We start from the raw sequence: 26531 nt of genomic DNA on the forward strand, positions 1-26531 counted from the left end.
AAAGGAACAGCAAGAAAAAAAGAACCTCCTTTAAAAGTGGGCAAAATACATAATCGGCATTTTCAAAAATGACTAACAATATATGAAAAAGCACTCAGCTTCAATAATTGTCAGGGAAATGCGAGTAAAACCATAATGAGGTATCACCTTACCCCATTATTAAAATGGCAAAAGAACAGCCAATGTTGGCATGCATGTGGTGAAAACAAAAGCCTTACTACTGTCGATGAGAATCTAAAGTAGGACAGGCTCTGTGGAAAAGCAGTCTGGAGATTTCTCCAAGAACTGAAAGTACACTGGCCATTCATTCCAGCAAATCCACTACTGGGTTCCTTCCCAAAGGAAAAGAATTCCTTATATCAAAAAGACACATACACTCTTATTTGTATCATACCAGAGTTCACAACTGCAGAGATAGAACATCAACCCGAGTGCCCATCAACTGATGAGTGGATAAAGAAAATGTGGCATAGATATACCATGAAATACTACTCAGCCACAGGAGAGAATAAAATACTATCTTTTGCACCAGTTTGGTTGGAACTGGAATCCACCACTTTGAAGTATCTCGGGAATGGCAAAACAAATACTGCATGTACTCACTGACATGTGGGAGCTAAACCATGGGTATACATGTCACGCAGGGTAGTATAAAGGACTTCAGAGACTCAGTGGGGAAGAGGTTAAGGGATCAGGAAACTACCTATCAGGTAAAAGTTACACTATTCAGGTGACAAGTGCAAGGCAAGCCCTGACTTCACCACTATACAATTCATTCATGGACCAAACCACAGCTATATCCCTAAATCTATTGAAATTAAAAAAAGAAAAGAAACAAAGAAAAAAATAAATAAATAAACAAGATGACTCCTCTCATGAAAAAACAGAAAGTAAAAGACATATCTTCCTCTTCCCTGAGCCAGCCAACTGTATTCCCCCTGTTCACCTAAGCCCACTATGTACTCTGCCCTCTGTAGCTTATTGCTATGTGAATTTTAAATAAAAATATATAACCTGTATTGTGCCCACGTTTCTGTAACATGAATGAGAGTGAAAAATGTTATTAATCACATGGAAGGAAATTGAAAGCATGTCCTGTGATCTTCCTCACCAAGGATAGCCTAATGTGGGGAGTAAAGGTAAAAGCCTTCAGTGAGGCTGCTGGATTGGCACTTGTGACCCTTTCTGGGATGTTTAGAAAATACTAAAAAGCACCTGCAGCCAGGTCCACTAGTCTTACAGAGCTCTGAGCTTGGCAGGGTGACACCTTCTGTGTCACCAGGACTTGGAACTCTACTTTGGCACACTCAGCCTTTCCCTGAAATATTCTGTATTTCCTCATTCAAAAAAAAAAAATAACTTCTGAGGAAACCCCCAGACGCCCAAGCTGCTGACCTGGTGGTGCAAATGTCTAGTGTGTGGAACACTAAGTTGCTAAACTGGAGTGATCTGCCCCAACCATGTATGCACAGAAAGACGAGCAGGTCCCCACAGTGCTAACCGAGTGTCCCAAGACTGGTTTGCGTATAAGACAATGTTAGTGAGTAAAAATCATCATATGTGTACATTTTAGAGAAGAGGATGAGCGAGGAAAGCAGAAATCCTCATGATATATGAGGGCAAGAAGAAAGAATTTCTAACGGCAACAATATTCAAACTCTGCAACTGGAAATTCATCACATGAAATCATTATCAGGAGAAGCAGTGAAACATGGTTTATTTCAGAACAAAATATATTCAATGTCTTTGAGGACAGCAGAAAGATTGTTATTGAAAAATGAAGAATAACTCAAAGTTCATTGGCACTTTTCCAGGAAAGAAGCATAAAAAGCTTTCCAGATGTAGAAAGAAGGCATATATGGTCTATGCATTAAAAAGACTGAAAATAGTTGAAAAAAATTTGAGGACAGTGTTGCACATAGAGAAACCAGCCCAGAGAATATACTAACACAGAGATGGAGGTCTAAGCACGGGACCTGAGAGTATTTCTGTTTCAGAGGGAAAGGATCCAAGAGAGTGATAAGTGGATGAATACAAATTATGGAGTTATCGTAATCTGGACCATTCTTTCACAGACAAAATGCACCAGATGGGATGTTGAAATTCTAGTACTATAAAAGATAGATGGCTAGGGAGTTCTTTTAATTGCAGGAATTATCCATTCTTTCATCTTACATCTAAGCTGAAGGAATATTAGAATATTTGTGGGCAGGAGATAGATGATGACTATGACTACACACTTAATTGTCTCTCAAAAAAATAAATTATCCAGATACAAATGAGAGAGAAGATGAAAGTCATAATCTCAACAGTATCAAAGTGCCAGAAATGAGAAGTAACATGTGCGTAAATGTGGAAGAGAACTAAGGAGTGAAATCAGACATGATTATTTCTAATCACTTGTTTGAAGTAGGAAAATTTTAGCCATAATTTCTTATCCACATGACACTATTCCATGTCAATGTAAAAAAAAACAAAACCTCTTTTTTCTGCCACGTGCATGCAAAAATAGGACCAGACTTTTCAACTTTTATACTGATTTGATATTGCTTATTGGGCCCAATATGTACCAACCTTGAAAGATTTTATGTAAGAGATCATTATTAATCCTCAGTGTTTTGGCACTTTTAAATGTAGGTAAAATATTTAACTTTTTATATGAATTCCATATTGATTACTATTTTAGTAGACAATATTTGCACTTCTACAAAAAGTGTATACTACACTTTGTCCACTAGATGTCTCCAGAGAAATACAAGTAAATACTGTTACTAAAAATATGGCTAATAAGCATCCATTTCTAAAATTGCAAAAGCACCCAACCTAATTAGGGTCAAATAGTTACACTGATTGAATTCGCAATATAAGAGTGAAACTTGTCACTTGATAGGCTTTTAAAAGAAGTGAAAATGTAAATTTCTATGGAGAAAATGACATACCAACGGCATTTATTGCAGAAAATCTTGTCTTGTTTCTAAACGAATTAACAAACACTTTGAGGTGTAGTTAATCGTTTGTTTCTCTGAATATGATTTCATTATCTTAGATATATTCGGCCAGAACTTGCTTTAAAGAAGGTGTCTGGTCACAAATATAGGAGCCTATGTATTATTGCCTTTGTAACCTCTTCAAGTTGATCATTAGTGTTCAATTTTATTTTCATGGTATGCATATTTAAAAGAGAGAAATATCATTTATAGGGCTGTTAATCCAGGTACCAGGGAAGAATGGACCCTCACTAGCTGAGACAGCTGGACACTGGGAAGAACTCTACCATGTTTTATAAATAAATTCCATTATATGTAGCTTACAAATAGGCCAGAAAAAAAGCAAAGTGACAAGGAATATTTTCAAGATCCCATGAACCATAGGTTGAAAAGCAGGGGGTTAGAAATATTTTGGTATAAAAACCTACCCCATATCATTCAAAACGAAGGAAATACTGATTTTTAAAAATACACTATTGGCTTGAGTATCAAACTTTATTGACTCCTTAGCCCAGGTCCTATCCTACATAGTTTAGGGCAAGTTTAAGATTGGATATATGCTGGTGACAGTAAGCATGGTATTACAATGATCCCTTGCTGTGATGTAGAAAAGCTTCTTATATATATATTTATTTATTTATTCATTTCTTTGTTTCGAGACAGAGTCTCACTCTGTTGCCCAGTCTAAAGTATCATGAATCAACCTAGCTCACAGCAACCCAAACTCCTGGGTTCAAGCAATCCCCTTGCCTCAGCCTCACGAGCAGCTGGGACTGTAGACACCAGCCACAATGCCTAGCTAATTTTTCTATTTTTAGTAGAGAAAGGGTCTCGCTCTAGCTCAGCCTGGTCTTAAACTCCTGAGGTCAACTGATCCTCCCACCTCAGCCTTTCAGAGTGCTTGGATTAGTCATGAGCTACCCCATCCAGACTGTGGCAGGAACTTTTGATTTTGCCTTCACCCCTTATAATCATAATCAAGTCTATTTGTTATCATTCTGAATTATATTTTAATTTTTCTCTTGTCATATATTAATCAAGCCTATATTTCTTTCTCCACTTCATTTTTCATGTTGAAATTCTAACAGAAAAATTTATCACAGAAAAATTCATGAAAGAAAAATGTATAAATAGTTGTAGGTTCTAAAAATGAGAAAAAGTTTCATTAACAGCAGTGAGCATACCATAAAAAGTAATGTTGGAGATGTTGGATGCTTTGGGTTTTACTTATTCCTCTGTAATACCAAAATTCTATGAATATGTTTTCCAAATTAAGTAATATATAGCACAATGTATAGTAGTCAAGAATTGAGTACTGTTATCAACTGCATTCACAAGAATGTTCTAGCAGCTAATTTAATGAAATTAAGTAGAATAATTTTCATGTAATGTGCCTATTGTACTGCTCAATAAATTTAACTCTTACGCTATTGTAGAACTAAAATATTTTGTAGACATTCCCCATTTTTACATTAACAAGTGATAAGAATAGAATGAGTACTGTAGCCCACCCTTTTGGAGTGTCATTCAACTCTTTTTTTTTTTTTGTAGAGACAGAGTCTCACTGTACCGCCCTCGGGTAGAGTGCCGTGGCATCACACGGCTCACAGCAACCTCTAACTCTTGGGCTTACGCGACTCTCCTGCCTCAGCCTCCCAAGCAGCTGGGACTACAGGCGCCCGCCACAACGCCGGGCTATTTTTTTGTTGCAGTTTGGCCGGGGCTGGGTTTGAACCCGCCACCCTTGGCACATGGGGCTGGCGCCTTACTCACTGAGCTACAGGCGCCGCCCAACTCTTAAACTCTGATATTAACAGTTGCCTTTGATAGTTAGAATTCAGTAAATGTTATCTTCTCCCTCATAATCCGGAATGCAAATTTCCTGTCTCAATTAACAGACATTTATTAAACAAATATTTTTGTTTAGCAAGCAGGCATAGAAGAGTTTTTATACAGCCTATTCAGTAAGCTTGATGACCAGTTCTTTGTCCTTCGAGTGTTCTGACTACTACCTTGTACGAAGGGTAAAATCTTTTGAGGCAGAGCAGTAGTTTTATAGGGGCAGAATTCTATTACTCTTCACAGTTGGCATTACACAATCAGAATTCCTACTGACACATGGCTGAATGGCATCCCAAGGGGGTGGGCTACAGTACTCCTTCTATTCTTATCACTTGTTAATGTAAAAATGGGGAATGTCTGCAAAATATTTTAGCTTGAATATTTTTAATTTCACCAATAAAATCCATTTATAATATCCTTCATGATGTTTCCAATCCTTTAGTTTTGAAAATCAGTTCTGACATTATGAACAAAGCAATTTTGATGGATGTGTGAATAGTCAAAAGGATGATTGTACCCCCTCTGGAACACTGTCTTTCTGATATAAGGCCAGCTGGCTCCCTCCCTTTCACAATATGAACAATTGATTAGAATGTAGGCTGCCTCTACAGTGTGACTTTGACTTAATTAACACACATTTATATCATCTTGGCCATGTGAATTTTTTTTTCAAGATAAGAGTCTTACTCTTTTGCCCTAGGTAGAGTGTCATGGTGTCATAGCTCACAGGAACCTTAGTCTCTTGGGCTCAAGAGCTCTTCTTGCCTCAGCCTCTCTAGTAGCTGGGACTACAGGTGCCTGCTACAAGCCTGCGTGGCTTGTTTTGAGACGGGGTCTCCCTTTTGCTCAGGCTGGTCTCATATTTTTGAGCTCAAGCAATCCACCCACCTTGGCCTCCAGAGTGCTAGGATTACAGGTAAGAACCATGACACCCAGACTATGTGAAATACCTTTAAAGTAAATTACAGGGATCATAACAATCTCTTAGAATGCTTTCAGAAAACTCATTTCTTTCTTTTTTTTTTTTGTGGTTTTTTTTTTTTTGGCCGGGGCCAGGTTTGAACCCGCCACCTCCGGCATATGGGACCGGTGCCCTACTCCTTGAGCCACAGGCGCCACCCTGGAAAACTCATTTCTTATTCCCAGTTAAACTCTACTGCAATCAAGTTTCCACCTCTGCCATTCTACAGAAACTGCCTTCGCTAATGCCTCCTGTGATCTCCTGAACTCAGATCCTTGGATTCTTTTTGTCCTTCTCTCACTGAGATATTTGACATTTTTGGTCATCACCCTCTTTTTGATATTTTCTCCTTGTGCCTCTCTGTTCTTGTTTTGCAGACTCCTCTTCCTTCCTGTTTTTTCAATATCACTGATCTTAGGAATTTTGATGTCAGCCTTCTCCTTCTCTTAGATAATCTCTCTTTTCTCTCTGTAAACTCTATCCTGAATCCAGACAACACCCTGTTTTGGCGGTCTTCCAAGCAAATCAAACGCAACGTGTACAAAATTGAATTCATCGTTACCTACCCTTCTTCTCCACTACAAGGCCCATTCTTCTTGTCAGTTTTTCTTTTTTTTTTTGTAGAGACAGAGTCTCACTTTATGGCCTTCGGTACAGTGCCGTGGCCTCACACAGCTCACAGCAACCTCCAACTCCTGGGCTTAAGCGATTCTCTTGCCTCAGCCTCCCGAGTAGCTGGGACTACAGGCGCCTGCCACAACGCCTGGCTATTTTTTGGTTGCAGTTTGGCCGGGACCGGGTTTGAACCCGCCACCCTCGGTATATGGGGCCGGCGCCTTACCGACTGAGCCACAGGCGCCGCCCTCTTGTCAGTTTTTCTATGCCAAATTAATGACACCACGGTCTTAGTCTTTCTTGTATTGCTATAAAGGAATACCTGAGGCTGGGTAAATTATAAAGAGGTTTGTTTAGCTCACAGTGCCACAGGCTGTTATAAGAAGCACCTGCTTGGCTTTTGGTGTAGGCTTTTGTGCTGTATCAAAACATGATGGAAATGGTAAAAGAGAAAGTGGACATGTGCAAAGAAGGGACCAAGTCCAAGGGGCATCCTGGCTTTGTAACAACCCACTCTTCTGGAAACTAACCTGTTCCCCCTAAGATTCAATCTAGTCTAGAGAGGGCCAGCCCTCACTTGCTATTGAGAGAACAGCAGGAAGCCACCCACGAAGGATTCATCTCCATGATCCACTAGGATCCCACCTCCCAACTTAGCCACACCAGGGATCCAATTTCAACATGAGATTTGGTAGGGACAAACCACCCGTATCCACATCATACCATCCACCCAGTTCCCCAAGCCCCAAACTTAACATGTGGACTTTAGCTCACTTCCTACATCTATTCTGTCACCTTCTAATTCTGTTCTCTCTTCTCGCTATTACGGTGCAGGGTCCCCCTAGTTTCCCTCCCTTCTTTCTTTTTTTTTTTTAATTTTTAAATTTTTAAATTTTTTCCCCTCCCTTCTTTCTCTGCTCTGACTGAGAAAACCAAAGTGCCTTGACTGCTCTGTGATCCAGCCAGGTGCATGTTTTCCCCTGTAGGCTTGAACTCAAGCCCAGGCCTTGAACATTTGTGGGTACTGACTAAGGCATCTGGGTTGTTGTCCAAAATGCTCAAAGAAACTAGTCCCAGCCCTGAGCCCAATTCCTTAAACTCTCATACCAATGCCATAACTCAAACCCCTTGTTGCAGACAGACCTAGGGAGAACATCCCTTGTCTTAGTGTCCCCATGAGGATACCCTGCAGCCTCCGCTCTACATATGTTCCCTTAACAAATGCTTTGGACTAATCACCCTGATGTCTAGTGCTTCTTTCTTTGGAATTCTGACTAGATTCATCTCAGGATTGTTTGGGGATCTCCCTTGTGCATATTCTACCTCTGTGGCTTTTGGGGCTTCTGACTCCAGCTCTAAGTTTAGCCAAGATGAAGCACGTGGCTACAGGTCCTCATTTTTTCTGTCTTGAATAATTAGAATAGTTTTCCAAACAGATGATCTGCTGCCATTCTTTTTAGCTCATTTTCTTAATTTATTTTCTGAAAGGTAAATCTGATAATAAATATATTTATTATATAGCTGTTGAGTACCTACTGTGTTCCTGGCACTGCACAAAGTGTAGTGCATATAATGTTGCAAAATAGACACAGATCCTGCTTTCAGAGAATTGTGATCTAGGGAGTGGCTGAGACAAGTACACAGATGGTAAATATGGAGTATGATACACTTTGATAGTTACCTTCATGTGTCAACTTGACTGGGCCACAGTGCCCAGATTTTGGTCAAACATTATTCTAGATGTTTCTGTGAGGATATTTTTGGATGAGATTAACATTCAGCTCAGTGGACTTTGAGTAAAGCAGATGGCCTTCCATTAAATCAGTAGAACCCCTGAATAGAACAAAAGACAGACAACTCTAAGCCCTACCTCTCACCCCCAGCAAGAGACGATTTTGCCAGCAGACGGGCCTTGGACTTGAACTTGAAGAACAAGGGTTCTTCCCTGAGTCTCCAGCCTGCGCACCCACCCTGCTGATTTTGGACTTGCCCTCCTTTATTATCTGACTAGTTAATTCCTTAAACTAAATGTCTTCCATCCCACCGTATCAATCAGAGACTGGCTCCAGGACATCCACAGATATCAAAATCCAAGAACAATCAAGTTCCTTATGTAAAATAGCATATATTTACATATAACCTATGTATATCCTCTCACGTATTTTAAATCATCTCTAGATACTTAAAATACCTAATACAATGTAAATGCCATGTAAACTGTTATTATACTGTATTTTTATTCTTGTATTGTTATTTTTGATTTTTCTCTGAATATTTTTGACCCACGGTTGGCTAATCTGTAGATGCAGAACCTCCAGATACAAAAAGAGCACTACTATACACAGCCCTATTGGCTCTGTTTCTCTGGAGAACCCTAATACAAGTTCACTATGATGAAGGAAGTAGAGGATGTCATCACAGTCTGTACAAGGGGCATCTAACCCAGACTTTAGAGGTCAAAGCAGGCAACATCTCAACCCATTCTGGTAAGCAGATTTCATCTCAGGTACCACTGGAGTTATTCAGTAGTGGCTGTCCAGTGTTCCAGCTTTTCAAAAGACTTGAAGCCACATCAGGGATTAGGGGGGAAAATGTCATGTGAAGAGAAGCAAAATTAAATATAAGGTTGCACTGGTTAACAAGGCCCAGATCACTAGGGGGGTCTTGTAATGATTCTAAGTGGGACTACTTTATCAAGGGCAACTGGATGCTATAGGAGTTAGGATGTCACTAGATTTTCATTTTAGAATTTACTGAATGTAGAGAAATGGTAGAGTTCTTTAGGGGAAGGCTATGAAATAGTTTACAACTAAGGAATATGAGACTCAAAAAGGTTAAGTAAATCTCCCAAGATCCTATAGCACTTAGCCTAGAGTCTTATTTCTAACTCAGGTTTATCCAGCCTATGCTTGTTCTACCTATGATTGTTTTTCTAGTACAGAAATGTCACCTTAGTCATCTTTAATATGCCATAGTCTTTAATAGGCTTTCATTTATTCATGCATTATTTATGAAGTCCTCCTTGGGTTAACAGTTGGGAACATAAACATAAATAAGTTATGGTTATCTTAAATGAGCTCATGGTCCAGTAGGAGATATAGACATATAAACCAACAAGTAACAAGTGATAAAAGTACAATGTAATTCGAGGGAGAATTGTCAAAGTTCTCCAAGAGCCCTTTGTTGAACACCTGGTTTGGTTATTCAGCAAGCAGAACTAGCAAGTTCAGCCAAATTAAAGTGAAAGCAAGGTAAAGTGGGGGAGTGGAAATAAAGCAGCTGGAACTCCAACGTAGCAGGGAAAGAGTGCAGTTTAAAGTAAAGCATAGACTTTTCCAGAGAGACTGGGAAAGAGTCCCCTTGTGAATGAGAAGAGACAGTCACACAAATGAAGCACAAATGAAGTTTAAGTATTTAATTGTAGCTCCACCCTAATTATCTGTAAGAGTTTTTCATTGGTTCCCTGAGAACCTTGGGTATTTTTGTTATTTCCTATCAGTTACAGGTTACCTTAGCTACCACATGTGCCCCTTTTCCTTCACATGTTAACAATAATTGCCACCTGCTATTTTCCCAGTATTGCATGGTGGTAACCAGTAGTCTTGTGATGTTTGTGACCTTTGCTGTGTGGTGCACTGTTCTGTAACTGTGAGCATTACTCTACTTTTGTCACAAGCTAGAAACTGCATTTTGTGGAAAACAGGCCATACTTGATCAACTGAGTCACAGGATTCTCAAAACACATTGTTTGTAAAAGGACCCTTTTCTAACTTCCTTGTCTAGAAGGCCAGACTTTTCTCCTACTTCCCTGTAGCCCCTTTTTATCACTAATCACATAGGATATTGAAATCAACTCTCTACAAAACCCTATGATACCTCAATTTGTAGAAGTGTTGTCTGTATACTCTTACTTTAAGTGGGGCTGTTTACTTTGAGGTACTAATTCATATTTGTAATTAGCCTTCTTTCTAATTTAGTTCAGATAGTCTCTAAATATTAGATATTTTTTCTTCACTAAATATTCCTTAATTGAAGAATCATATGATAATTTTTAATCTTTAAATTTCTTATAACATTGTACCATGCAAAAACTCAAACTAATTGGTTTATATATTAACATACTCAGCGATGGCATTATCTCAAATTATGTTTCTAAAGAAATTGTATAAGGCTGGGTGTGGTGGCTCATGCCTGTATTCTTAGCACTCTACGAGGCGAAGGTGGATGGATTGCTTGAGCTCAGGCGTTCAAGACTAGCCTGAGCAAGAGTGAGACATTGTCTTTACTAAAAATAGAAAAAGCTAGCTGGGTGTGGTGGTGGGTGCCTATGGTCCCATCTACTCAGGAGGCTGAAGCAAGAGGATCTCTTGAGCTCAGAGTTTGAGGTTGCTATGAGATATGATGATGCCAAGGCACTCTACCCAGGGAAACATAGTAAGACTCTGTCTTAAAAGAAAGAAAATAAATAAATTGCATAGATAATAGTTGTTTGTGGGTGCTGATTCACATTTCTGGGAAAATAAAAATTGGGACAATTTTTTGGAAAGCATTTTGCAAGATCTATAAAAACTTTAAAATCTGTACACTTAAAAGCCCTTGTTATGGCCAGGCATGGTGGCTCATGCCTATAATCCCAGCACTCTGTGTGGCTGAGGCGGGAGGATGGCTTGAAGTCAGGAGTTTGAGAACAGCCTCAGTAAAAGTGAGACCCCCATCTCTACTAAAAAATAGAAAAAAATAACTGAGCACAGTGGCATGTGCCCGTAGCGTCAGCCTAGCTCATGGCAACCTCAAACTCCTGGGTTCAAGTGATCCTCTTGGCTCAGCCTTCTGAGAAACTGGGACTACAGGTGCCCACCACATGCCCAGCTTACTTTTTCTATTTTTAGTAGAGACAGGGTATCTCTCTTGCTCAGGCTAGTCATGAACTCTTGAGCTCAAGAGATCCTCCCGCCTCTGCCTTCCAGAGTGCTAGGATGGTAGGCGTGAACCACTTTGCCTGGCCTACAGTTTATTTTCTTGAATCAAGATCCAAATAGATACACACAGGCCTACAGTTTATTTCCTTGAATCAAGATCCAAATAGATACACACATCGCAATTGGTAAATCAATCTATTTATTTTAATATTTAGGTCCTTCCTCTATCTTTCATTTATTTCTCCCTTGAAATTTGTTTTAGAAACTAGGACATCTTCCTCTGTATTTCTTATAAATTGGTATTTGCATCAGAGGCTCGATCAGATTCAGGTTAGATTTTTATGGCAAGACCATCTCATAGGTGCTGCTGTGGTCTGTCAGTGAATGTCTAATGTCTCTCTTTACAATGTCAGGACCTATTTATGTTCAATGATTCAATCAGATGTTTTCATGAGGGTTTAAAAATGATATTTTAATCCAATAACTCCTTCTTCATCTGTTAGCTGGATTACTTTTGTTCACAGATTACTATTTGATTTTTCCCCAGTACAGTTAATATACAAGAGGTAGGATAAATGATTGATTCTTTCCCTTTATCTGCCAGTTTTCAAAATAATGAGATGGTTCATTAGCAACCTCAAGCAATGACTAAGTGTTTTTATTTTTAAAATGTATTATGAGCTCATGGATTTAAATATATTTTATGTGTTACAATTCATTACCGAATTGTTCAGTAGGGGTCATTAAATAAATTATGGTATAGATAGATAATGAAATAGTAGCATATAGGCATTAAAATAATGATATAGATGTGCATTTATTCACCTGAAAGTTATTAATGATAGTCAATTAAAAAATTATTTTAAGCATGTAGTATTACCTGGGCAAGGTATCATGTGCTTACACTCCCAGCTACTTGGGAGGCTGAGGTGGGAGGATCCCTTGAACCCAGGAGTGCAAGGCTGCTGTGAGCTATAATTGCACACCACTGCACTTGGATGACAGAGCAATACATCTCAAAAAAAAAAAAAATTAAAAAATATATTACATATGTGTTCATGGTAACAAAGGTAGTACAGTGACAAATTTCTCTCCACCGCTGTTCTCAAACCACTGATATTTCTTTGTAGGATTTGCCTACTTTTGTGTATGCTTATATGTTCTTCCAGAGATTCTAAAGTTGATAGTTCACTTGCTATACACTAGTATGGCTGCATTGTTGTTAAAGTAATGAAACACTGGATGGTGCCTGTGGCTCAAAGGAGTAGGATGCCGGCCCCATATGCTGGAGGTGGTGGGTTCAAACCCAGCCCTGACCAAAAAAAGCAAAAAAAAACCAACCATAAAGTAATGAAACACTTCCATAAGGTTGGTACATAGTTGCTTTCCTGAGCCGCCTCCTTCCTTTCTGAGCACCTGCACCTGCCAACCCATCCTCCATCAGCTGAAGGTTAATGCCAGGCACGTCAGGAAGCTCACAGAGTCCTGTTCAAGCCACTGATCCTTCCTTGTCCTGTGTAGTTGCAGTGCAATATTTTAAATACCATCCTTGGAGATTTCTCTACCTATGTGAAAAAAAAATTTTTTTTGTTGTTGTTGGATTTTGATTGAGGGTACAAGAAAACAGGTTACACTGATTGTGTTTGTAAGGTAAAGTCCCTCTTACAATCATGTCTTACAATCAAAAGGTGTGGCACACACCAAGGTCCCACCCCGTCCCTCCTTCCCTCTCCCTACTCTTCCTTTTCCCACCCCTCCCGTCTTCTTTGTCTCTCTCCTCTCGCCTTCCCCCACCCCCACCGTGACCTTAATTGTCCTCATATTAAAATTGAGTACATAGGATTCATGCTTCTCCATTCTTGTGATGCTTTACTAAGAATAATGTGTTCCACTTCCATTCAGGTTAATACAAAGGATGTAAAGTTGCCATTTTTTTAATGGCTGAATAGTATTCCATGGTATACATATACCACAGCTTGTTAATCCATTCCTGGGTTGGTGGGCATTTAGGCTGTTTCCACATTTTGGCAATTGTAAATTGAGCTGCGATAAACAGTCTAGTGCAAGTGTCCTTATGATAAAAGGATTTTTTTTCCTTCTGGGTAGATGCCCAGCAATGGGATTGCAGGATCGAATGGGAGGTCTAGTTTGAGTTCTTTGAGGTTTCTCCATACTTCCTTCCAAAAAGGTTGTATTAGTTTGCAGTCCTACCAGCAGTGTAAAAGTGTTCCCTTCTCTCCACATCCATGCCAACACCTGCAGTTTTGAGATTCTGTGATGTGAGCCATTCTCACTGGGGTTAAATGGTATCTCAGGGTGGTTTTGATTTGCATTTCTCTAATAAATAGGGATGATGAGCATTTTTCCATATTTGTGTTAGCCATTCGTCTGTCTTCTTTAGAGAAGGTTCTATTCACGTCTCTTGCCCATTGATCTATGAGATTGTTGGCTTTTTTCATGTGGATTAGTTTGAGTTCTCTATAGATCCTAGTTATGAAGCTTTTGTCTGATTCAAAATATGCAAATATCCTTTCCCAATGTGTAGGTTGTCTATTTGCTTTGGTTGTTGTCTCCTTAGCTGTACAGAAGCTTTTCAGTTTAATTAAGTACCATTTGTTTATTTTTGTTGTTGTTGCAATTGCCATGGCAGTCTTCTTCATGAAGTCTTTCCCCAGGCCAATATCTCCCAGTGATTCCTATGCTTTCTTTGAGGATTTTTATTGTTTCATGCCTTAAATTTAAGTCCTTTATCCATCTCAAATCAATTTTTGTAAGTGGAGAAACGTGTGGGTCCAATTTCCGTCTTTTGCATGTGGCTATCCAGTTCTCCCAAAACCATTTATCCCCCAAGGTATGATCTTGTTAGGTTTATTGAAGACTAGATGGTTATAAGATGTTAGTTTCATTTCCTGGTTTTCTATTCAATTCCAAACGTCTATGTCTCTATTTTTGTGCCATTACCATGCTGTCTTGACTACTATGGCTTTGTAGTATGGCCTAAAATCTGGTATGATGATGCTCCCAGCTTTATTTTTATTACCAAGAACTGCCTTAGCTATACGGGTTTTTTTCTGGTTCCATACAAAATGCAGAATCATTTTTTCTAAATCTTGAAAGTACGATGTTGGTATTTTAATAGAAATGGCATTGAATAGGTAGATTGCTTTGGGAAGTATAGACATTTTAACAATGTTGATTCTTCCCATCCATGAGCATGGTATGTTCTTCTATTTGTTAATATCCTCTGCGATTTCCTTTCTGAGGATTTCATAATTTTCTTTATAGAGATCCTTCACCTCCTTTGTTAGGTATATTCCTAGGTATTTCATTTTCATTGATGCTAAAGTGAAGAGAGTTGTGCCCTTAATTATCCTCTCATCTTGACTGTTATTGGCGTATACAAAGGCAACTGATTTGTGGACGTTGATTTTATATCCTGAGACATTACTGTATTTTTTTGATGACTTCCAGGAGTCTTGTGGTTGAGTCTTTGGGGTTCTCCAAGTATAAGATCATGTCATCAGCAAAGAGGGAGAGTTTGACCTCCTCTGCTCCTATTTGGATTCCCTTTATTTCCTTGTCTTGCCTAATTGTATTGGCTAGAACTTCCAGCACTATGTTGAAAAGTAATGGTGACAGAAGACAACCTTGTCTGGTTCCAGTTCTAAGAGGAAAAGCTTTCAGTTTTACTCCCTTAAGTAAAATATTAGCTGTGGGTTTGTCATAGATAGCTTCGATCAGTTTCAGAAATGTGCCGCCTATGCCTATACTCTTCAGTGTTCTAATTAGAAAAGGATGCTGGATTTTATCGAATGCTTTTGAGGGGATTATATGGTTTATTTATTTATTTATTTTTTATTAAATCATAGCTGTGTACATTGATATGATCATGGGGCATCATTCACTAGCTTCACAGACCGTTTGACACACTTTCATCACACTGGTTAACATAGCTTTCCTGGCATTCTCTCAGTTACTGTGTCAAGACACTTACATTCCACATTTACCAAGTTTCACATATACCCTTGTAAGATGCACCGCTGGTGTAATCCCACCAATCCACTTCCCTCTACCCCTCTCCCCCCTCCCCCCCTCCCTCCCCTCCCTTTCCCCCTTCTCCCTATTGATAGGTTGTAACTGAGTTATAGCTTTCATGTGAAAACCCTAAATTAGTTTCATAGTAGGGCTGAGTACATTGGGTTCTTTTTCTTACATTCTTGAGATACTTTACCAAAGAAGAATATGTTACAGCTCCATCCGTGTAAACATGAAAGAGATAGAGTCTCCATCTTTCTTTAAGGCTGCATAATATTCCATGGTGTACATATACCACAATTTATTAATCCATTCGTGGATTGATGGGCACTTGGGCTTTTTCCATGACTTAGCAATTATGAATGGGGCTGCAATAAACAAACATTCTGGTACAAATATGTTTGTTATGATGTGATTTTTGGTCTTCTGGGTATATGCCCAGTAGAGGGATTACAGGATTGAATGGCAGATCTATTTTTGGATCTCTAAGTGTTCTCCATATCTCTTTCCAAAAGGAATGCTTAATTTGCATTCCCACCAGCAGTGCAAAAGTGTTCCCTTTTCTCCACATCCGTGCCAACATCTCTGGTCTTGGGATTTTGTGATATAGGCTAGTCTCGCTGGAGTTAGATGATATCTCAAAGTAGTTTTGATTTGCATTTCTCTGATGATTAAAGATGATGAGCATTTTTTTATATGTCTGAAGGCCGTGCGCCTGTCTTCTTCACAGAAGTTTCTCTTCAAATCCCTTGCCCAGCCTGCGATGGGATCCCTTGTTCTTTTCTTGCTAATGCGTTTGAGTTCTCTGTGGATTCTGGTTATTAAACCTTTGTTGGAGACATAACCTGCAAGTATCTTCTCCCGTTCTGAGGGCTTTTTGCTTTCTTTACTTACTGTGTTCTTGGCTGTGCAGAAGATTTTTAGTTTGATCAAGTCCCAGTAGTGTATTTTTGAAGCTGCTTCAATTGCCCGGGGGGTCCTCCTCATAAAATACTCGCCCAGATGGATTTCTTCAAGGGTTTTCCCTGCACTCTCCTCTAGTATTTTTATAGTTTCATGTCTTAAGTTTAAATCTTTAATCCAGTGAGAGTCTTAGTTAATGGTGAAAGGTGTGGGTCCAGTTTCAGTCTTCTGAAGGTTGCCAGCCAGTTCACCCAGCACCATTTGTTAAATAGGGAATCTTTTCCCCACTGAATGTTTTTAATTGGCTTGTCAAAGATTAAATAACGGTAAGTAGCTGGATTCATCTCTTGGTTCTCTATTCTGTTCCAGACACCTACTTCTCTGTTTTTGTGCCAATACCATGCTGTTTTGATCACTATCGATTTGTAGTATAGTCTGAGGTCTGGTAGCGTAATTCCTCCTGCTTTGTTTTTATTTCTGAGTAATATCTTGCCTATTCGAGGTTTTTTCTGATTCCATATAAAACGAAGTATTGTTTTTTCAAGATCTTTAAAGTATGACAGTGGAGCTTTAATAGGGATTGCATTGAAATTATATATTGCTTTGGGTAGTAAGGACATTTTAACAATGTTGATTCTTCCCAGCCATGAGCATGGTATGTTTTTTCCATTCGTTAATATTTTCAGCTATTTCTTTTCTTAGAGTTTCATAGTTCTCTTTATAGAGATCTTTCATGCCCTTTGCTAGATAAATTCCCAAATATTTCATCTTCTTTGGCACTAGTGTGAATGGAATAGAGTCCTTAACTGTGTTTTCCGTTTGACTATTGTTGGTATATATAAAGGCTACCGATTTATGAATGTTGAGTTGGTAACCTGAGACGCTGCTGTATTCCTTGAGGACTTCTAAGAGTTTTGTAGTAGAGTCTAGTGTTTTCCAGATATACATCGTATCATCTGCAAAGAGCGAAAGTTTGATCTCTTCTGACCCTATTTGGATACCCTTGATCGCCTTTTCTTCCCTGATTGCCGTGGCTAAAACTTCCATTACAATGTTAAAAAGCAATGGAGACAATGGGCAGCCTTGCCTGGTTCCTGATCTGAGTGGAAATGATTCCAATTTCACTCCATTCAATATGATATTGGCTGTGTGTTTGCTGTAGATGGTCTCTATCAGTTCAAGAAATGTCCCTTCTATACCGATTTTCTTAAGTGTTCTGATCATGAAGGGATGCTGGATATTATCAAAAGCTTTTTCTGCATCGATTGAGAGAATCATATGGTCTTTGTTTTTTTTCTTTTTTTTTTTTTGTAGAGACAGAGTCTCACTTTATGGCCCTCGGGTAGAGTGCCGTGGCGTCACACAGCTCACAGCAACCTCCAACTCCTGGGCTTCAGCGATTCTCTTGCCTCAGCCTCCCGAGTAGCTGGGACTACAGGCGCCCGCCACAATGCCCGGCTATTTTTTTTTTGTTGCAGTTTGGCCGGGGCTGGGTTTGAACCCGCCACCCTCGGCATATGGGGCCGGCGCCCTACTCACTGAGCCACAGGCGCTGCCCCTGGTCTTTGTTTTTTAATTTGTTTATGTGCTGGATTACATTTATAGATTTATGTATATTGAACCAGCCTTGAGACCCTGGGATAAAACTGACTTGGTCATGATGTATAATTTGTTTGATGTGTTGCTGGATTCTGTTTGTTAGGATCTTGTTGAATATTTTTGCATCTATATTCATTAATGATATCGGTCTACAATTTTCTTTTCTTGTTGGGTGTTTTCCTGGTTTGGGGATCAGGGTGATGTTTGCTTCATAGAACGTGTTGGGAAGTCTTCCTTCTTTTTCTACCTTTTGGAACAGGTTGAGTAATATAGGTACTAATTCCTCTTTAAAGGTTTGGTAGAATTCTGACTGAAACCATCTGGTCCCGGGCTTTTCTTTTTAGGGAGGTTTTTTTATGGTTGATGCTATTTCCGAACTTGATATGGGCCTGTTCAACATTTCCACTTGATTCTGGCTAAGTCTTGGAAGGTGGCGTGCTTCCAAGTATCAGTCAATTTCCTTCAGATTTTCATATTTCTGAGAATAAAGTCTCTTGTAATATTCATTAAGGATTTTTTTTATTTCTGAGGAGTCTGTTGTTATTTTGTCTTTGTCGTTTCTGATTGATGAGAGTAGAGATCTTACTCTTTTTTTCCTGATTAGGTTGGCCAAAGGTTTATCTATTTTATTGACCTTTTTGAAAAACCAGCTTTTTGATTTATTGATCTGTTGTATTACTCTTTTGTTTTCAATTTCATTTAATTCTGCTCTAATTTTGGTTATTTCTTTTCCTCTACTGGGTTTTGGGTTGGAATGTTCTTCCCTTTCCAGTTGCTTGAGATGTCCCATTAAGTTTTAACTTCCTCTCTTTCCGTTCTCTTGAGGAAGGCTTGCAGTGCTATAAATTTCCCTCTTAGAACTGCCTTTGCGGTGCCCCTGAGGTTCTGACAGTTTGTGTCTTCATTGTCATTTTGTTCCAAAAAATTGGCGATTTCTTTCTTAATCTCATCTCTGACCCAGCTATCATTAAGCATAAGGTTATTTAACTTCCATGTTTTTGTATGAGTATGCAGATTACTGTTGTTACTCAGCTCAAGTTTTACTCCATGGTGGTCCGAGAAGGTGCATGGAATAATTTCTATTCCTTTAAATTTACTGAGGTTAGCCTTGTGACCTAAGATGTGATCAATTTTGGAGTATGTTCCTTGAGCTGATATTTTGTTGGGAGGAAATGTTCTGTAGATGTCTGCTAAATCCAAAAGTTGGATGGTTAGGTTTAAATCTAAGATTTCTTTGCTCAGTTTCTTATTGGAGGATCGATCTAACACTGCCAAAGGAGTGTTGAAATCTTCAACTATTATGGAACTGGGGGAAATCAAGTTGCTCATGTCTGTTAGAGTTTCTCTTATCAATTGAGGTGCATTCTGGTTGGGTGCATAGATATTAATAATTGAGATCTCATCATATTGAGTATTACCCTTAACAAATATGAAGTGACCATTCTTATCCTTCCTTACTTTTGTTGGTTTAAAGCCTATTGTATCTGCAAACAGAACTGCAAAACCTGCTTTTTTCTGATTACCATTTGCTGAAATATGGATGACCATCCTTTCACCCTGAGTCTGTATTTGTCTTTTAAGTTAAGATGTGACTCTTGTATGCAACAAATATCTGGCCTGAGTTTTTGTATCCAGTCAGCTAACCTATGACTCTTTAGAGGACAGTTTAAGCCGTTCATATTAATGGAGAATATTGATAAGTCTGGTGAAATTTGGGGTATTAAATTTTTTAAAAGTGCAATGGACATTTTTAATTCTTTTGCCAGTGTGGAAATTGGAGTTCGATCCGAAGTTTCTGCGTGAGTTTACTTTTGTGGTATAGAATTGGGTTGGTCATTATGGAGGATAGGTCTGAGAATATCCTGAAGAGCTGGTTTGCTTATGGCAAATTTCTTCAACATATGAATGTCATTAAAGTATCTAATTTCTCCATCATAAATGAAACTCAGTTTAGCTGGATACAAGATCCGGGGTTGAAAGTTATTTTGCTTTAGGAGATTAAAAGTTGATGACCACCCTCTTCTGGCTTGAAAAGTTTCAGCAGAGAGATCTGCAGTTATTCTAATATTCTTACCTTTGTACGTAATAGTTTTCTTTCGCCGGACTGCTTTGAGAATCTTCTCTTTCATGTTAACTTTAGTGAAGCTAATTATGATATGTCTGGGGGATGACTTATTGGGGTTGAATCGTGCTGGGGTTCTGAAGCTGTCTGCTATCTGAATTTCAGAATCTCTAGGCATGTCTGGAAAATTATCTTTCATAAGTTCATGCAGAAGGGCCTCTGTGCCCAGTGAGGCCACTTCATCTGTTTCAGGAACTCCAATGATTCGGATATTCACCTTCTTCGATATTTCAGCTTCCTCTCGGAGCTCTGGGATAATGCTTTCCATTTCTCTTCCTCTTGCTTTTTGCTTTCCATTTCTCTTCCTTTTTGAGAGTTTGGGAGCGTTCAAAGGCTTTATCTTCAATGTCAGAAATCCTTTCTTCTGCTTGCTCCATTCTGTTGCTGAGGGATTCTACTGTATTTTTCATCTCTTGCTTCAGTGTGTCTAAGTCTTTGGTGGTTTTGTCTTTAAATTCATTAAATTCTTGAGACAAGTTTTGAATTTCCCCTCGAGTTCCTAATTCCACTTTATTAATCTTGTCTGCAATCCAAATTCTGAATTAGATTTCTGACATCTCATCCAGTTGTTTATGAATGGGATCTTCAATTACATCTGCCATATCTTTCCTTGGGGGGCATTGATCTATTCTGGTTATTCATTTTACCAGAGTTTTTCCACTGATTCCGCCCCATGGTTGTTTTACTTCCTTTGATTTTTTTTCCCCTGTGCAGTGTTGTGGCCTGAGAAACTGAGGCCCTGTCTGGTGTGGTGTGGCTAAGTGGTTCTGTCTTGTTTTCATCTGGTTTCTGTTCCACCCTGGTGAAACAGGTACTCTGGATTGAAGTCTCAGCTTTTGTTTGTATCCTTGTGGTCGCAGCTCACCTCAGCAGGGTTGATATGTGTTCTTCAACCTTCTCTCTTAGTGCAGCTCAAATCCACCAGGTTACTTGCTGAATTTTTGTCCTTTTACTCTCCTTCTGGACAAGAGCCTCTCATTAAGTATGTTTATGCAGGTCCACTGCAACCTCCAGTTCCAAGTAATTGGTGGTAAGACTATATGGTCTTTATTTTTCCTTCTGTTAATATGGTAGATAACATTTATGGACTTGCATATGTTAAACCAGACTTGCATCCGTGGGATGAAACCTACTTGATCATGATGTATGACTTTTTTGATAATAAGCTGTAGTCTATTGGCTAGGATTTTGTTGAGAATTTTTGCATTTTATACTCATTAATGAAATTGGTCTGAAATTCTCCTTTTTGGTTGGGTCTTTTCCTGGTTTTAGTATCAGGGTGATGTTTGCTTTGTAGAATGTGTTGGGGAAGATTCCTTCCTCTTTGACTTTTTGGAATGATTTCTGCAGTACGGAATAAGCTCTTCCTTGAAGATTTGATAGAATTTTGGTGTGAAGCCATCTGGACCAGGGCATTTTTTTGTTGGAAGATTTTTTATTGTTTCTCTGATCTCAGTGCTTGAAATTGGTCTGTTTGGGAGCTCTATTTCTTCCAAGTCTAGGGAGAGGGTGTGATTCCAAATATTCATCCATTTCCTTCATATTGTCAAATTTCTGGGCATAGAGTTTCTGGTAGTATTCAGAGATGATCTTTTGTATACCTGTGGGATCAGTTGTTATTTCCCCTTTATCATTTCTGATTGAGGTTACTAGAGATTTTACTTTTCTGTTTCTAGTTAGTCTGGCCAAAATTTTGTCTATTTTATTTATTTTTTCAAAAAACCAACTCCTTGTTTCATTAATTTTCTGAATGATTCTTTGTTTTCAATTTCATTGGTCTCTGATTTAATTTTGAAGATTTCTTTTTCTTCTGCTGGATTTAGGCTTAGATTGTTCTTTTTGCAATTCCATAAGATGGCTTGTGAGTTCGTTGATGTGCTCTCTTTCTGTTTTTCAAATGTAGGCATCTAAAGTATAAATTTTCCTCTCAAAACTGCTTTTGCAGTATCCCACAGGTTTTGGTAGCTTGTGTCTTCATTGTCGTTATGCTCAAGGAAGTTAATGATTTCCTCTTTTATTTCTTCCTGCACCCATCTGTCATTCGACAGAAGGTTGTTTAATTTCTATGCCTTTGTGTGGGCTTGAATGTTTTTGCTGGAGTTGAGTTCTACCTTTAGTGCTTTGTGGTCTGAAAAGATACAAGGTAAATTTTCAATTCTTTTGATTCTGTTGAGGTTTGTTTTGTGTTCTAGGATGTGATCAATTTAGGAGAATGTTCCATGGGGTGATGAGAAGAATGTATATTCTTCATCTTTGGGATGGAGTGTTCTATACACATCTATCAAGCACAGTTGTTCTAGGGTCTCATTAAAGACCCTTATATCTTTGTTTACTTTCTGTTTAGAGGATCTGTTCAGCTCTGTAAGAGGAGTGTTAAAGTCCCTTGTTATTATGTTATTATAGGATATCAGATTGCTCATACTGACTAAGGTCTGTTTCAAAAATCTGGGAGCATTTAAACTTGGTGTATAAATATTTAGAATTGAAACATCTTCTTGTTGTATTTTTCTCTTGACCAATATAAAGTGATCATCTTTGTCTTTTTTGACTTTAGTTGCTTTAAATCCACTTGTATCTGAAAATAAGATTGCAAGTCCTCTTTTCTTCTTAATTCTGATTCCCTAAAAAATTGTCTTCCAACCCTTAACTCAGTGTTTTAATTTGTGTTTTGAAGCTAGGTGTGTTTCCTGCAGACAGCAAATGGATGGCTTGTGTTTTTTAGTCCAGTCAGCCAATCTATGCCTCTTTAGTTGGGAATTCAAGCCATTAACATTTGTTGAGATAATTGATACGTATGGTAGTTCTTTATTCATCTTAATTTGTGATAGTCCGTTGCTTAGTTTTATCTTTTGCATCAATGTGGAAGCTAGGTTCTGTCCTTTAACTGCTGAGTTCTTACTTTGCTGTTGATCCATTGCGATGGTTACTGTTTACAACAGGTTGAAGTAGTTCCTGTACAGCTGGTCTTATGGCAAATTTCCTCAAGGTTTGTATACCAGTAAATTATTTGATTTCTCCATCAATTTTAAAGCTTAACTTAGCAGAATATAGAATTCTGGGCTGGAAATTGTTCTGTTTAAGTAGATTAAAGGTGGATGACTATTGTCTTCTTGCTTGGAAAGTTTCATTAGAGAAGTCTGCAGTCACCCTGATGGATTTGTCCTAGTAGGTCAACTGGCGCTTACTTCTGGCAGCTTGAAGAATCTTTCTTTTGTCTTGACTTTGAACAGGTTCATCCCAATGTGTCTTGGGGAAGCTTGGTTAGAGTTGAGGTGACCTGGGATCCAATATCCCTCTGGAAGGAGTGTGTCAGAATTGTTGGTGATATTTGAGAAATTTTCATTTATAATATTCTCTAGTATGGCTTCCATTTCCCGGGTCATTCTTCTTCCCCTTCTGGGATACCTATCACTCGTATGCTTGAATGCTTCATAATGTCCCATAATTCTGTCAGTGAAGGTTCTGCTTTCTCTCTCTTCTTTTCTGCCTCTTTTACTATCTGAGTTATCTCAAGAGCTTTGTCCTCTACCTCTGAGATTCTTTCTTCTGCATGGTCTAATCTGTTGTTGATACTTTCTATTGCATCTTTAAGTTCCCTAATTGACTGCTTCAGTTCCTTCAGCTCTGCTATATCTTTTCTATATTCTTCATATTGTTCATCTCTTATTTGATTCTGTTTTTGGATTTCCTTTTGGTTATTTTCCACTTTATTAGCAGTTTCCTTCATTGTTTCCATCATTTCTTTCATTGTTTTTATCATCTGTATTCTAAATTCACTTTTTGTTATTTCTAACATTTCTTTATAGGTGGAATCCTCTGTAGTAGTTACCTCACAGTCCCTTGGTGGTGGTGGGGGTGGTGGTTGCTCTGGACTGGTTTTTCATGTTGCCAGGAATTGTCTGCTGATTCTTTCTCATGAGTTATTTCTTTTACCTGTTTCCTTGTTCTAATTTTCCTTTTACTTCCTTTTGGTCTTTAAGTTGCTGTGCCTCTGGACCAGGGTTTTGATGAGTCCTTTTGGTACAGGACCAGAAGGATGAGAAAGTTGAAGAGCAAGAAGGGAGAAAAGAAAGAAAGAAAAAAAAAAAAGGGAAAAAGAGAAAGGAGGGGGGTGGGCAAAAGGGAATAGTGACAAAAACAAGAGGGGCACAGAAAGAGGGAGGCAGAGCAATATAGGTGTACAGTAGGGTACTTTGACCCAACCTTTAACCCCCCCAACCTCTGGGGGGTGCTGAGTTGGGTGGCTCCCTTTAGGTCAGCAGTTCTTTGCTAGCCTGTTTGGACACAGTACTCTCTACCTCCACAAAGTAGAGAGGAAAGACAAAAATGCTATAAATCAAACCAAAAGAAGCAAACAGAAAAGTTTACAGGATAAAATTGGGGGTGAAACCAAATAATAGAGGTAGAAACACTAGCAAAAATGAAGTTCTAATAGTTAAAGAAGGCAACAATGGTAAATTATATTTAACTAGAAAAATGAAGAAAGAAAAGAAACAAAAGAAAAGAAAAATCTATAGGGAAATTGTTGAAATTAAAAAACAAAACAACAACAACCAAAAAAAAAAAAAAAAAGACCCTAAACAAAGCAGTATATATCTCTTGCTGGATATTGTCTGGGCAACAGGTGATCTTCTGGGATATGAGATGTTCGTCACAATGCTTATACACCTGTACGAGATGGAGACCAGAGGCCTCTGCTGATTTCTCAAACCCCACAGGGTGGAGATCCTAAATTTCTCCTCAGCCCACAAAAAAAGTCACTTTAAACTGCTAATCTTGGCTAAGCAGAAGCTTTCCCAGGAAGGTGCTTGTTGCTGGGATCACTCCTGAAGTGGCTATCCACTTAACCAGTGTACCAAAACTGATCTCGCTTATGCCCCTGAGGGCTAAGGCTGCAAGGCATCTCAGTCCTTGCCTTTAGGCTGTTCAGTCACTAGAATCCTACTTCCCACTCCATCCTTGCTCTGCGACCCTGAGGGTGGAACTTGCTGGGGGCACTTCTCCGACAATGGCTCCACGGGGCCCACAACTGAACACTATTAGCTCTGTCTGCCTCAGTGGCTCAGTCTGGGGCCCTAGACAATGCTTAAAAAGTCTTCTGCACTCTTGCTCAAGTTCTCCCAAGGTAGTTCAACTGAGTGCCAAGTCCAAAAAAACCAAAGCAGCTCACAGGTAAGGCCTTTCCAGTTTGCAATCTCACTGCCACTGTACTTACAGCTACCAGCAGGATTAGATCGAACAAACACACGCAACCACTTGCCAGTTTTCCACTGCTTTTGTCCTCCTCCTGGGGTCCAGAAGTATCTCACTGACTCCCTGTGTCCTCAAAGGGATGTTTTATTTATTTATTTATTTTTATTTTATTTTATTTTATTTTTTCACCATGTACTGGTTTTATATACCATTTGACAAATTTTCATCATACTGGACAACATAGCCTTCCTGGCATTTTCTTAATTATTGTGTTAAGACATTTATATTCTACATTTAGTAAGTTTCAGATGTACTATTGTAAGATGCACCATAGGTGTGGTCCCACCAATTACCCTCCCTCCGCCCATTCTCCCCCCTCCCCTCCCTTTCCCCTTTCCCCATATTCTTAGGTTATAATTGGTTTATAGGTTTCATATGAAAGCTATAAATTAGTTTCATAGTAGGGCTGAGTACATTAGACACTTTTTCTTCCATTCTTGAGATACTTTACTAAGAAGAATATGTTCCAGCTCCATCCATGTAAACATAAAAGCGATAAAGTCTCCATCTGTCTTTAAGGCTGCATAATATTCCATGGTGTACATATACCACAAGTGGTACTCTGGGTGTGTGGTTGTGGGAAGGTTTGATTTTCTTTTTCCAGTTGTTGCCTGTGGGGGGTGGGCTGACTTAATTGCTGGTATTTCTCAAAGGGATGTGTATGGGCAGATCCCACCAGCCAGAGATGCCCGGAGTCTTGTCTCCCCAGACTCACTGTGCCCAGTTGCAAGGAAGCTGTTACTTGGCCACCATCTTGCTCCTCCTCTGCTCTATGTGAAAAAATTTTTAAGGAGAGATGGCATATATGTGTGTGTGTGTCTACACCCACACACATACATTTTATAAAACATTTCAATTTGTAGAACAAAATGCAAATATAAATATATGACTAGAATGTATATATATATATATATATATATATATAGAGAGAGAGAGAGAGAGAGAGAGAGAGAGCGCCTCAAGCTCTTGCCTTGGGTAGAGTGCTGTGCCATTACATAACAGCTCACAGCAACCTCCAACTCCTGGGCTTAAGGGATTCTCTTGCCTCAGCCTCCCAAGTAGCTGGGACTACAGGTGGCCACCACAACGCCCGGCTATTTTTTGGTTGTAGTTGTCACTGTTGTTTGCCAAGCCAGGGCTGGATTCGAACCCTCCAGCTCTGGTGTATGTGGCTGGAGCCTTTGGCGCTTGAGCTACAGGTGCCGAGCCTAGAATATATTTTGGACTGATATATACCAAAGTATTAAAAGTAATTTTCTCTAATGGAATAATTGTGAGATCATTTTTAAAATATT

This window comes from Nycticebus coucang, chromosome 15, assembly GCF_027406575.1.
Source record: "Nycticebus coucang isolate mNycCou1 chromosome 15, mNycCou1.pri, whole genome shotgun sequence".
In the NCBI taxonomy this organism is placed as follows: Eukaryota; Metazoa; Chordata; class Mammalia; order Primates; family Lorisidae; genus Nycticebus; species Nycticebus coucang.